Genomic DNA, 12,628 nt, shown 5'->3' on the forward strand with positions numbered 1-12,628 from the left:
CCTCTCGCTTGGAGTCAGCGGAGAGAAAACACGAGTCTCCAAATGACTGAGGCTTCGGAGAGTGAGAACGCCTATCAAAAGGGATGGGGGTGGCAGGGGAGAGGGGCTAGGGTCAGCAGGGCCTTGGAGGAGCCCTGAGGCCCTTGGGGGCTGGAGGGGAGCAAGCACAAAGGAGAGACAGTAGGTGCATGTGGACCAGGTGAGCACCCTGGGCCTGACTAAAGAGGAGAGCTGCTCTGGCCCAGAGGACCCCAATAGCAGGGTGCTGGGGAGAACGGAGAGAAGCCAAGGAAGCTGCAGGTGCAGTGGAGGCTGGGGCGGGGCAGGAAAGAGGTGGAGAGGTGGCGCCAGGTGGACTGTGTGGTCAAGGAAGCCGAATATTCTTTCATAAGCAATGGGAGTCACTGGGGGACGTGATTCAGGGAATGCCATGACCCTGAAGAGCAGCACTGGGGTGGCTCTGAGGATGGTCAGAAGTGGGGGCCACAGAGGCAGAAGACCTGGGGCGAGGCTGCTGCAAGGGTTCACGAGGTGGAGATTGCCTGGGACCAGCACAGAGGGCGAGAAGGGAGTGGGGTGATGTCTCAGAACACGCTGCTGCTGCTGTGAAGAGCTGCCAGTCTTCGTGGAGGAGCACCTGGCCCCTTTCTCTTCTCTTCATTTGTATTAAGTAAGTCATCTTTCTAAAGGTGGGCTCTTGCTATGTTGCCCTGGCTGGAGTGCAGTGGCGATTCACAGGCATGTTCCACTGCTTATCAGAATGGGAGTTTTGATTGGCTCCACTTCTGACCTCCTTAGGTGACGTCGTGGTCCCCTGCTCCAGGAGGTCACCATATTGATGCAGAACTTAGTGCAGAACCACCATCAACACAGCGCCCCACAGCCCGGAACTCCTGGACTCAAGGAATCCTCTCGCCTCAGCCTCCCAAGCGGATGGACTTACAGGTGCGCAGCACCGGGCCCGGCCCTGATTCTCTAGCACGGCACATAGCAAAGTGCCCTCATCCCAGGCGCGCAGCACTGGCGTCTGGCCCCGATTCTCTTTAGCACGGCACCTAGCAAAGTGCCCTTCTGGATGCAATTCCAGTTGACGTGGGGAGAATTTCCACCTTCACTCTTTCCCATGTCCAGTTCACAAAGTGCTCCCATGTCCACGACCTCATCCGATCCTCCAAGGCACGTGGGACAGTCCTGTCTCCACTGCCAACACCTTTCTGGAGCTGCCATCTCCAGGCCACGTGGTGGGTGCTCTGCCTCCCTCCGAAGGATCTGTCATCAGGAGGGGCCTAGGTGGGACACAGACCAGTGGGGAAGGCGATCACAGCGCCAGTGGAGAGCTATCCGGGAGGCACCCCCATGGTGTGCTGCTCATTTGGGGGAAACGGGGAGAGGGAAAATCAGCAGCGTTCTAAACTCTGGGAAGGAGCATCAGAACACGGCGGAGCGAAGCTGAAGGACTTGCTGCTTGAGAGACTTCTGCCCTCAGTTCTCACCTGTGCCTGTCAGTTTTCAGAGGTACCTTCCACGTCCTGGCGTTTTATGACCAGAGGGGAGGAGAAGGCCCGCTCTTCCTTTCAGCTCAGGGCAGGATGTGGCATGAGGGGGAAGGGGCAGTGGCATGCAGCCCAACCAGGGGGATCCAAGTCGCAAAGACCTCCAAGTGGGCAAGGAGACGCCCCCTCCCCCAGGCTGCTGAATGGCGCTCTCAGGGGGCAGAAACGTCAGGACTGGAGGGGCCTGGAGTCTCTCCTTGGCCACCAAACTGCTCCCGCTGCCTGCGGGTTCCACGCGAGACTCCCCGGTATGTCCCAGCCCTGGAATCTCGATCCCAAAACTGTAATCAACATATGGCCTTTCCCTCGGTCCCCAACTTCCATTTCTGTTTTACACTTTTTGAACAGGTAGCACGCATACAGTTTACTCATCAAATAGCACAGGGCAGCCTGTGACAAAAACGCTTCCCCCCACCAACAGCCATTAGTAGTCTTACATTTATCCTTCCAGAGAGTTTGTGTGCAATCTAAGGTGGCACAGGATGTCTTCTCTTCCTTCACGTTCCCCCATCTCTCAATCGTGTTTTCTACAGCTGTAGGATATTCCACTTCACCTGCCCTCCGATGGGCATCCAGCTCATTTCCAACTTTCTACTATTGCACACGATGCTGCCATCAACAACATGCACATGTGCCATCTCCCACACGGGGACACGCACCCCGTGAGCCTCAGAACTCCCAGAGGCTGGTCCCAGGGCATGTGCATTTGCAGTTTTGAGAAATGCTGCCATGCTGCCTCCATGGGGCCGATAATTCACCCTCAGCCCCTGCGCAATGCCTGCTTCCCCGCGGCTGCGCCCACACAATGCGCGATTCAAACACAGAGATTCCTGCCAATACCACAGCAGGAAAGCAGAAGTTCACTCTAGTTCTAATTTGCATTGATCTCATTTTGAGTGAGGATTGAACATGTTTTCATCAGCATTTCCTTTTCGGTGTACTGTATGCTCTCCACTTTTCTACTTGATTTCTTTTCCCTTGTCACTTTAGAGAGACTTTTTATATAGCAGGGATATTAGCCCATTGTCTGTGATCTGCATCGCAAACATCTTCTCTGGCTTATTTTTCTTTTGACTCTGCTAATGGTGTTTTGTCGCATGCAGAGGTTTTTATACAAATTTATCAATCTATTCTTTTATGGGTTCTGGGATTTGTGTTATGGTTAGCAAGGACTTCCCCACTCCCTTCCCAGGCTGTGCAGTGATACTTGGTGTCTAAGAAACTGCTATGGGAAGGGGACAGTGCTACTTTGCTGATGGTGGACACCCCCACCTGACACGAATCACCTCTCGTTACACAGGGAGCTCTGAGACCGCTGAGGCAAACAGATCTTTCACCTTGACTCCAAGGAGTCAGGCACTTGGAGTCCCGGTCAAGTGTCTCTTCTGTCTCCCTCTTCTAGCCAGCTTTGCTTGGCGCTCCAGATACAAAACCTGACATCTAGTGCAAGTCCATTTTCAGGAGGAAAAAGTGAAGACAGAGCAACCTGGCCACTCCGCTCTCTCAGAGTCCCTGCTCAGGAGGGCTTTCCTCCATACCCGGAACATCCCTCCATGCAGCCAAAATCCTCAGGCAGAACAAGCGCAGAACAGGGCCCACGGCCCGAACACCATATTCACCACTGATTTCTCAGACACCACAAAGCCTCTTGCAAGAAAGCAGCTGTGACTGGGCCGAAAGGTTGACCGGCACCTGGAATTTGCTGGATTCCTCCGCTCGCCTGCAAACATCCCGCCATGAGGAGGACAGCCTTCTCTGGGGCCCTCTGGGCTGCCGAGGCGGAGCAGATGCTGACTGTGCGGGATGAGGACCAGGACCCTGCGACAGCTGCCCGCTTTCCAGAGCTCTGAGCAATTCCAGCCCCAAGAAACACCTGTGGGCCCTGCAGCCTCACCCTTCACCCCTCACCACCCCTCGTTCCTGCCATGCTCACGTTAAGAACATTTTATTGCCCCCTAGTTTTCATTATTAATGAAAAGGGACCAGAATGATCTTTCCTAAAGTTCAGAGAGTCTATAAAGACAAGAAGCTGAAATGCCATTTTACTCGTTTTGGAGATGTGTGATACAATTCTGTCTTGTGGCAAAATGAAAAAAGAGAAAAACTCAGATAGAGATGACTCCTACCTGCTGTGTGGCTCTCAGAGGGTAACAGACCAGCTACTGCAAAAACACCAGCATGGTCCACACTGGCTCAAACTCCCAGCCACGACCACCTCGAGTCCTGCCCGTCCCCCTCCAGAGTCTATTTTTTCCAAGTCCAGTGCAGACCCTGCGAGGAAACTGAGAGTAGCGCGCCTGGGAGCATACCTCCCCGCCACCAGGCTCCCTGAATGTCCGGAGGTATAAAGACAAGGGCAGAAGACGGGGCAGCCACTCTTCTCTAGCTGGGAAGAAAAGAAAGAGAATGAGTGGGCTTTTTAAATGCTTCAAGTCTGCACTCTGGAAGCAGGGACCCGCCTCCCATGTAGACAAGGCAGACAAGGTGGCAAGTGGGCAACAAGCCTGGGGTCAGAAACCTTGGTGCCACCACCAGCCAGGGGGGTTCCAAGGACATTTTCCTCTTCTTATCAAGCACTGACTGAAGGGGGCAGGGCTTTGCTAGCCCCAGAGAACCCAAGAACAGGAGATATCTTAACTGTCACTCAGAGTCCAGCTGTCTAAGAACCGGCGCTCTAGCTGCGTGGCAGGGGTTCCTCACCAGTACCACAGCCCTGGCATCTCTGTGAAGGCTGAAGAGACGGGCGTCTGTGGCGGCAATCCTCATCCTGCACGCCTGGGCCTTCCTGGGAATGCCTCTACGTTGTGGCCCTGTGGACTGCAATGAGGTCAGGGGACAAACTGCTATAGAGCAAAGGGCATGGAGCTCTTTGAAACTCAACCTTCCAAGACTCCATGAACTACCTTAAGCTCTGCCCGGCTCCATGGAGGTCAGCCTGCGCAAAGGCTCCAGTTTGGGTAAAACCACGGTAGAGAGTGGGGGCAGGAGAGGTGCATCCCCACAGCTAACTATTCACTGAACACCAACAAAACCAACATGACTCTCTTTCTTCATACCTCCACCAACCAAATTCTCACCTAACAGGTGAGAACAAACATCGTCAACTAAGAACACATGCACAGGACGGGGAAAAACACATGCACACAGGACGTGTGCATACAACACGACAATGTTGAGCCTGAAACCTGCAAGTCACAGACTGATCCACACCATGGAAATCCTGCAATCTAGTAAAGGTTCATTGGCAACACAGAGCTGAAAGCTGTCACGGAACCATCCTGCCGAGACAACAGGCACTCCAGTGATGTGCTGGCTGACAAGAGGGAGAGAACTATCATGTCCTTGGGGAGGCTGGCAGCCCAAGCAGGGGCAAGGCAGTGGCAGAAACAGGGCCAGCCCATTGAGGTCGCCTCCAGGTTCATCAGGTTTGGAGCCTCCATACAGCACTGTCTCTAGCTTCTCACATCAGACCATCAGCTTCGCTCAGAAGCCACCCTGAAAATTAAATGACAAGACAAACTCACTCCCAGTAAGGTCCTGGAATAAAGCCAGCCCACCAAATCAGTGCTTGCTACAGCACAGAGGTGGAGAGCACATGTGGGGAGAGATGGGGAAACTGGCTGGGTTGAGAAGGGCTGGCTACAGCTTGGGGGCGGGGTGGGCCCTGGCCCACATCCATGGCTGTGGATGGCTGGGGGTGGGCAGAAAGATAGGCCCAGAGAGCAGCAACACAAACAGATAGTCTCTATTCTGAAGAGAAGGACCTGGCAGCCTGAATGGCAAAACGCACCACAGTAGCCCAACGGTAGTCGTGTTGGAAAATGCAAAGCCTGTGTTTACAAGTACATCCCGTGAAAGACAATCTTTTCCACTTTTCATGGCTACAATGCTATTAGCAAGTGTCATCTTTAGGCAGGAAGATCACTGAGAGGCCTATCTATATCCCCTCTCCATAGATTAAAAAATATGAGCTCTAATTAAGCTGTTAAGAATTCAGAAGAGTCCAGAAATAGATCCATGCTTACATGGTCAACTGATTTTTTATAAAGAGGCCAAGGTAGCTCTATGAGGAAAGGATAATTTTTGCAACAGCCATGCTGAAAAACTGGATACCCATAGGAAAAAAAAATGAACCTTGACTCTCACCTTATACCATACACAAAAATTAACTCAAAATGGGTCACACCTAAACAAGAAAGCAAAAACTATAAAACTTCTGTAAGAAAACAGAAAGCATAGAAGAAAATCTGGACAAAAATATCTTACGATATAAGAAGCATGAACCAAAAAGGAAAAAAAATGATCAAATGACACCATCAAAATTTAAAGCTTTTGCTTTTCGAAAGGCACTGTCAAGAAAATGAAGAGACAAGCCATAGGCTGGGAGAAAATATCTGCCAAACATATATTTGATAAACGACTTGTAACTAGAATATATAAAGAGCTCTGACAATTCAATAATAAAAAGACAAAGTAGCTTTTAAAATGGGCACAAGATTGGAAAAGACTCTGCAAAAGATACATGAATGGCTAATAAGTACATGAAAATATGCTTGATGTCATTAGTCATTAGGGAAATCCAAATTAAAAGTACTGTACAATAAGGTTCTATTACATACACATTAGAATGGCTAAGCTCAGAAATGAGACTATTGGGTGTTGCCAAATATATGGAGCAACTGAAACTCTTACATATTGCTGATGGGGAGACAAATGCTACAACCATTTTGGGAAATAGTTTGACAGTTTCTTCTAAAGTTAAACACGGACCTAACATGTGACTAAGTCATTCCACTCCTAGGAAACAAAAAGTATAAGTGCACATAAAGATTTATACATCAATGTTCACAGCAACTTTACTCATAATAGCCCCAAACTGGGAGTAAGCCAGATGACTACCAACTGGTCAACAGATAAAGAAATTGTGGTACATGGAGCAACAAAAGTTAGCACTATAGTCAGTTGGCCAATCCTACTTTAGCCTATTTTTATACAGCCATGAGCTAAGAATGGTTATTATTATTATTTTTTTATTTTTGGGGGGGACAGTCTCATTCTGTCACCCAAGCTGGAGTGCCATGGTGCAATCTCAGCTCACTGCAACCTCCACCTCCTGGGTTCAAGTGATTCTCCTGCCTCAGCCTCCTAAGTAGCTGGGACTACAGGCATGCCATCATGCCCAGCTAATTTTTGTATCTTTAGTAGAGACAGGGTTTCACGATGTTGGCCAGACCGGCCTCAAACTCCAGACCTTAAGTGATCCACCCACATCACCTCCCAAAATGCTGGGATTACAGGCGTGAGTCACCGCACCCAGCCTGGTTATTAAATTTTTAAAGAATTGTGGTCATGGGAAAGGGAGAACAGGAAGAGGAAGAAGGAGGAGAAAGAGGAAAAAGGATGGAGGGAGAAGAGGAAAAGGTGAGATGGAAAACATGTGACATATGTGGTTCACAAAGTCTAAAATATACCCCTTTAAAGAAAAAGTCCAGGCAGTGGCTCACGCCTGTAATCCCAGCACTTTGGGAGGCCAAGGCGGACAGATCACCTGAGGTCAGGACGTCAGGAGTTCGAGACCAGCTTGAACAACATGGAGAAACCTTGTCTCTACTAAAAATACAAAATTATCCAGGCGTTGTAGCACATGCCTGTAATCCCAGCTACTTGGGAGGTTGAGAATTGTTTGAACCCGGGAAGCAGAGGTTACGGTGAGCCGAGATCACGCCATTACACTCCAGCCCGGGCAACAAGAGTGAAACTGCATCTCAAAAAAAAAAAAAAAAAAAAAAAAAAAAGGAAAGAGAAAGTCCACTGACCTCTGGAATACAACTCAGCAATGAAAATGACCTCTCTCCCTCTCTCTCTCTCTATATATATATGTAAAGTTATATATATCTGTGTATAATATATAAAAATATATAATAAATATACTCTGGGCAACAGAGTGAGATGGTGTCTCCAAAAAACTAACATTATAAAACTTCCTAGAAGACAATATAGGAGAAAGTCTCTTCAACTTTGGGGTAGACAAAGGTTTCTTAGGATGCAAAAACCATGAATCATAATCATCAGATAGACATAAATAGTTCATTCCTTTTATATGTATTTTCCAAATACATATTACACATATTTACATATAATATAGAAATACATATATAAACTATATATGAATATAATTATATGTATTTATATAAATATGTATATATATACACATATGTATGTATATAAAAGCATGAATCAATCTCAAAACCATTATGCTATGGTAAAGAAACCAGACACAAAAGTCTACATACTATATGTTTCCATTTATACAAAATGTTATTTATTTATTTATTTATTTTTGAGGCAGAGCCTCACTCTGTCACCCAGGCTGGAGTACAATGGCGCAATCTCAGCTCACTGCAACCTCCGCCTCCAGGGTTCATGGGATTCTCCTGCCTCATCCTCCCGAGTAGCTGGGATTACAGGCGCCCACCACCACAACTGGCTAATTTTTGTACTTTTAGTAGAGACAGGGTTTCACCATGTTGGCCAGGCTGGTCTCGAATTCCTGACCTCAGGTGATCCGCCTCCTCAGCCTCCCAAAGTGCTGGGATTATAGGCGTGAGCCACCGTGCCCGGCTGTCAGTTGATTTTTTATAAAGAGATATGTAACTCAATGGGGATAAGATAATCTTTTGAACACAAGGTACAGGACAACTGGATATCCATATGGGGAGAAACAAACCTTGACCTTCACCTCACACTGTTCACGAAAATTAACTAAGAATAGATCACAGACCTAAACATAAAAACTAACGCTATAAACCGGGCGCAGTGGCTCATACCTGTAATCCCAGCACTTTGGGAGGCCAAAGCGGGCAGATTGCTTGAGCCCAGGAATTTAAGACCAGCCTGGGCAACATGGTGAAAACCCATCTCTCCACAAAATACAATAAATAGCTGGGTGTGGTAGCACACGCCTGTAGTCCCAACTACTTGGGAGGCTGAAGCAGGAGGATCACTTGAGCCCATGAGGTGGAGGTTGCAGTGAGCCAACATCAGGCCATTGTATTCCAGCCTGGGTGACAGAGTGAGACAGTGTCTCCTAGAAAACAATATAGGAGAAAGTCTCTTCAACCTTGGGATAGACAGAGGCTTCTTTAGGATGCAAAAACCATGATGAATCATGAAAGGAAAAAAAGATAAATATATGTCATCAAAATTAAAATCATGTGCTCTTCAAAAGATATGTTAAGAAAATAAAAAGGCAAGCCACAGACTGGGAGGAAATACTCGTAATACATGTATCTGACCAACGACTTGAATCCAGAATACGTTAAAAATCTCATTCATCTCAGTAAGAAGACTACTAATAATGGGCAAAATACTGAAACAGACTCTTCACAAAAAAGATATGCAAGCGGACAATAAACACACGAAGAGAGGCTCAACCTAATCAGTCATCAAAGAAATATAAACCCAAACCACCATGAGATACCAGCATATACCTAATAAAATTGCTTAAAAAAAAAAAAAAAGACGAGAAGACCAACTGTTGGGGATATGTAGCAACTAGAACACTCAAACATTGCTGGTGGGAAGGTAAAATGATGCAACCACTCCAGAAAACAGTTTAGCAGCTTCTTATAAAGTTAAACATACACTTAACATATAAACCAGCAATTCTACTTCTAGGCGCTCACCCAAGAGAAATAAAAACATACAAAGACTTGTATACGAATGTTCACAAAAGTTTTATTCGTAATAGCTCAAAGCTGGAAACAACCCAAAGTCCATCAACTGGTGAACGGATAAACAAACGGTGGTGCATCCACACAATGGAACACCACTCACCCAATGGTAGAAAGGAAAAAGCTTCAGATGGGCACGGCAATTTGGGTGAGTCTCAGCAACATTACACTGAGCAGAAAAACAACAACAACAAAAAAACAGAAACAAAAGAGTACATACTGTATGATTCCATTTATATTTAAAAAAAAAAAAAAAAAAAACCTCTAGGAAAAAATCTAATAGGTAGTAATAGAAAGTAGATCAGTGGTTGCCCTCAAGCCAGGATCAAGGAGGGGTGGACTGACTGGAAATGGGACACAAGGGAGCCTTTCAGGGTATTGGAAATGTTCTATCATGTGGTGATGGTTATATGGAAATGTACACTTATCAAAACTCAAATTGTACAATGAAAATGGGTGCATTTTATTTTAGGTAAGTTACATCTCAATAAGACTGACTTTTAAAAAATAAAATCCATTCAGAATTTTTTTTAAAAAAAAGAGCTATAGGAAGTCAGGAGTGCTTGGGAACACTACCCAGTGGTGTAGGCTCTGAGTTTTCTCTCTGCACAGCTTGCAGCTGGGACCAAGAGAAGAAGCCAGACCTGAGAATTCCAATGCAACTTTAAAACATGTACCCTGTAATATTTGATACATACAAAAGAATATAACATTTATTTAAGTTATAAGAACAGGAATACAATGAGCAATTCTAAACCTGCCTAATTTACTAGCTAAAACTTTCCAGACACCACTGAAGCTAGCCATGTGTTCCTCCCCAGCCCAGAGGTAACCATTATCCTAAACCTAGTGTTTATCAGAACTCAAACCTCCAATGGGAAGTGGAAAGCTGAGGACATGTGCTTCCAAGATCAGGACTACATCTCAGCTTTACTCGCAGGCAAGGATGGCTGGTGCAAGATCCAGCCAATGGGGAGAAAGTGGAAGTGACATCAGCAATTTCCAAGAGGCGTCCTTAGAAGCCAGCCTGCCCTTTTCCTGCCTTCTCCCTGCTCTCGCTGGCTGGACAGCAGGTGGGATAGTTGGAGCTGAAGCATTCACACTGCACCACGAGACGGATGCCAGCCAGTCAGAAATGCAGAGCAGTGAGGCAGAGCAGAGTCCCTGCAGACCACAGAGCCTCCTGGCAGCCTGGGTCGCCTACGTCTATGTAATAGAGAAAAATTCTTCTATTTATTTAAGCCACTCTTTTTCGGAGTTTTCTGTCACCTGTAGCAGAATTTTCTGAAACGAACACACTGTCAGCACAGCCAGAATCCTAACTGCCATCCACACCAAAGACTTTTACTGGTCCAAGAAACCTAAGGAAAGGATGGCTTCATTTCAGTTCCTTCCCATGATACTTGCCCTCTTCAACATCCGCAAATGGCATTTATCCGGCCCCTACCTGGCACCACACCAGGCAGAACACACAGCAACAAAATGGAGAGGGTGCTTGCTAATCCAAACCGGCACCACGGACAAAAGAAAACACAATTTCCTCAAAATTAGAGAAATACTTTCTTCATATACAAACCAGTAACTTTCAGGTAGCAAAAAGAGAGATTTGTCTGCTAAACCAGAAGAGAAAGAAATGGAAGCATGAGAGAGAAATGGAAGAGACAGAGAGAGGTGGAGGTGACATTTGCTATTTTGCTTTCTGATGGGAACATGGAGGCTGTCCATGCATGCTTTCTGTTTACTGTCACCTCCGTATCATTTACGCACAGGCCACCCTGGCCCTGGACCTTTGCTGTTCCCTCTCCACAGTGATGCCTTCCTTGACGCCTTGGGTCTGCCTTATGGCTGACTGATCTTCAAAGCCAGTTCAAGTCCTGCCCCTTCCAGAAAGCCCTGCCTAAGACTAGCGTTCTGGGAATTTCCTTTGTTCTCAAATTCTGAAAACTCTCGACATTCTCACCATGCAAGGTGACATGGGATGGTCTTCCCTGCCTTTCTCCGAGCAATGGAGGGCTTCCTTCTAGGATGAACAGCAGCTCCTGAAGGCGAGTCCCATCCCCTACTTCTTCCATAGCCCACCCAGAGCAGTCTGTACCAGCTGAGCTCACACACCACATCATGGACCGGTCATCAGGGCAGCTCGCCCGCATGACAGCCCTTCCATTCTCCAGCACGTTTCCACCCGTTTATCCATTCCACAAGCATTTCTAGAACACCTGCTCAGTCACAGCCTCAGGCCACTAGATTTTTTTAAGCCTCAGAACTCACAGTTTAGTAGGGGAGACACTGGTATAAAGGTTTAAGTGCAGTGGGGCGGGGTGGGGAGTCTAGGGGCCTGCGGGGAGCTTTCCTCCAAGTCAGAATGGAGGCACTGGAGAGACTCCCTGGAGGAGTCAGTGCTGGCCCAACCCTGAAGAACAGCAATGAGCACACAGCGGGGGCATTACAGGCTTGGCATAGGAACAATAACCTCCGGCCGATGTCCCCCCGACCGCCAATGTCTCCCCTAACTAACCTCATGGCACCTGCCGAGATGACACAAATAATTTTATTATTAGTCTAAGAATAAAATGGCCAAATAGGTAGTATGGCAACAAAAATAATTAGATGATGCACTTCAAAGTAAAACATCACTGTGCTTTTGGTTGTCCTCTGTCGGGGTTGACAGAACCACCCTTTCTCCAGCTATTTCTTCTGACTCTCTCATCCCATGCTCCAGCCACTCTGAACAACCCAGAGTTTCTTTCTTTCGTTTTGGTTTTTTAGAGACAGGGTCTTGCTCTGGCGCCCAGGCTGGAGTGCAGTGGTACAATCATGGTTCACTGCGGACTCAACCTCCTGAGCTCAAGCAATCCTCCCACCTCAGCCTCCTAAGTACATGCACCACCATGCCTGGCTAGTTTTGGTTTTTAATTTTTTTTAAAGAGATGGCATCTCACTATGTTGCCCAGGCTGGTCTTGAACTCCTAGCTTCAAAGTGCTCCTCCCGTCTCGGACTCCCAAAGATTTGGGATTACAGGCGCCACATCCAACAACCTGGAATTTCTTAAATTCATCAGTTTCACATCTGTATGCTTTTGTGTTAGCCTGGAATGCTCTTGTCTATCCTGTCTGATCACTGAACCAATCAGCCCGCCACATCCAGTTAGACATCTACTCTCTGAAGCTTCTCATCACCTCTTCTGTGTCACCGTCTTCACTGGGGTCACCTGACAGGCTCTGCTGTGTTGGCCTAACCGTCTTTCCTACCAGACAGGAGCAACCAGAGAGAGTGACCAGGCCTTGTTAATCTCTTTAGCCCAGGGGTCTGGCACACAGTAGGCATTCAATAACAATGCTTGC

At 47.3% G+C, this 12,628-nt stretch overlaps 1 protein-coding gene across 3 annotated transcripts in view; it reads right to left on the bottom strand.

Annotated features, from left to right (window-relative positions):
- The window catches only part of LOC105473136 (peroxisomal biogenesis factor 14), a 158,815-nt gene that overhangs the window by 12,768 nt on the left and 133,419 nt on the right, over positions 1-12,628 (bottom strand). The window lies entirely within an intron of this gene.

Source organism: Macaca nemestrina, chromosome 1 (genome assembly GCF_043159975.1).
Source record: "Macaca nemestrina isolate mMacNem1 chromosome 1, mMacNem.hap1, whole genome shotgun sequence".
Lineage (NCBI taxonomy): Eukaryota > Metazoa > Chordata > Mammalia > Primates > Cercopithecidae > Macaca > Macaca nemestrina.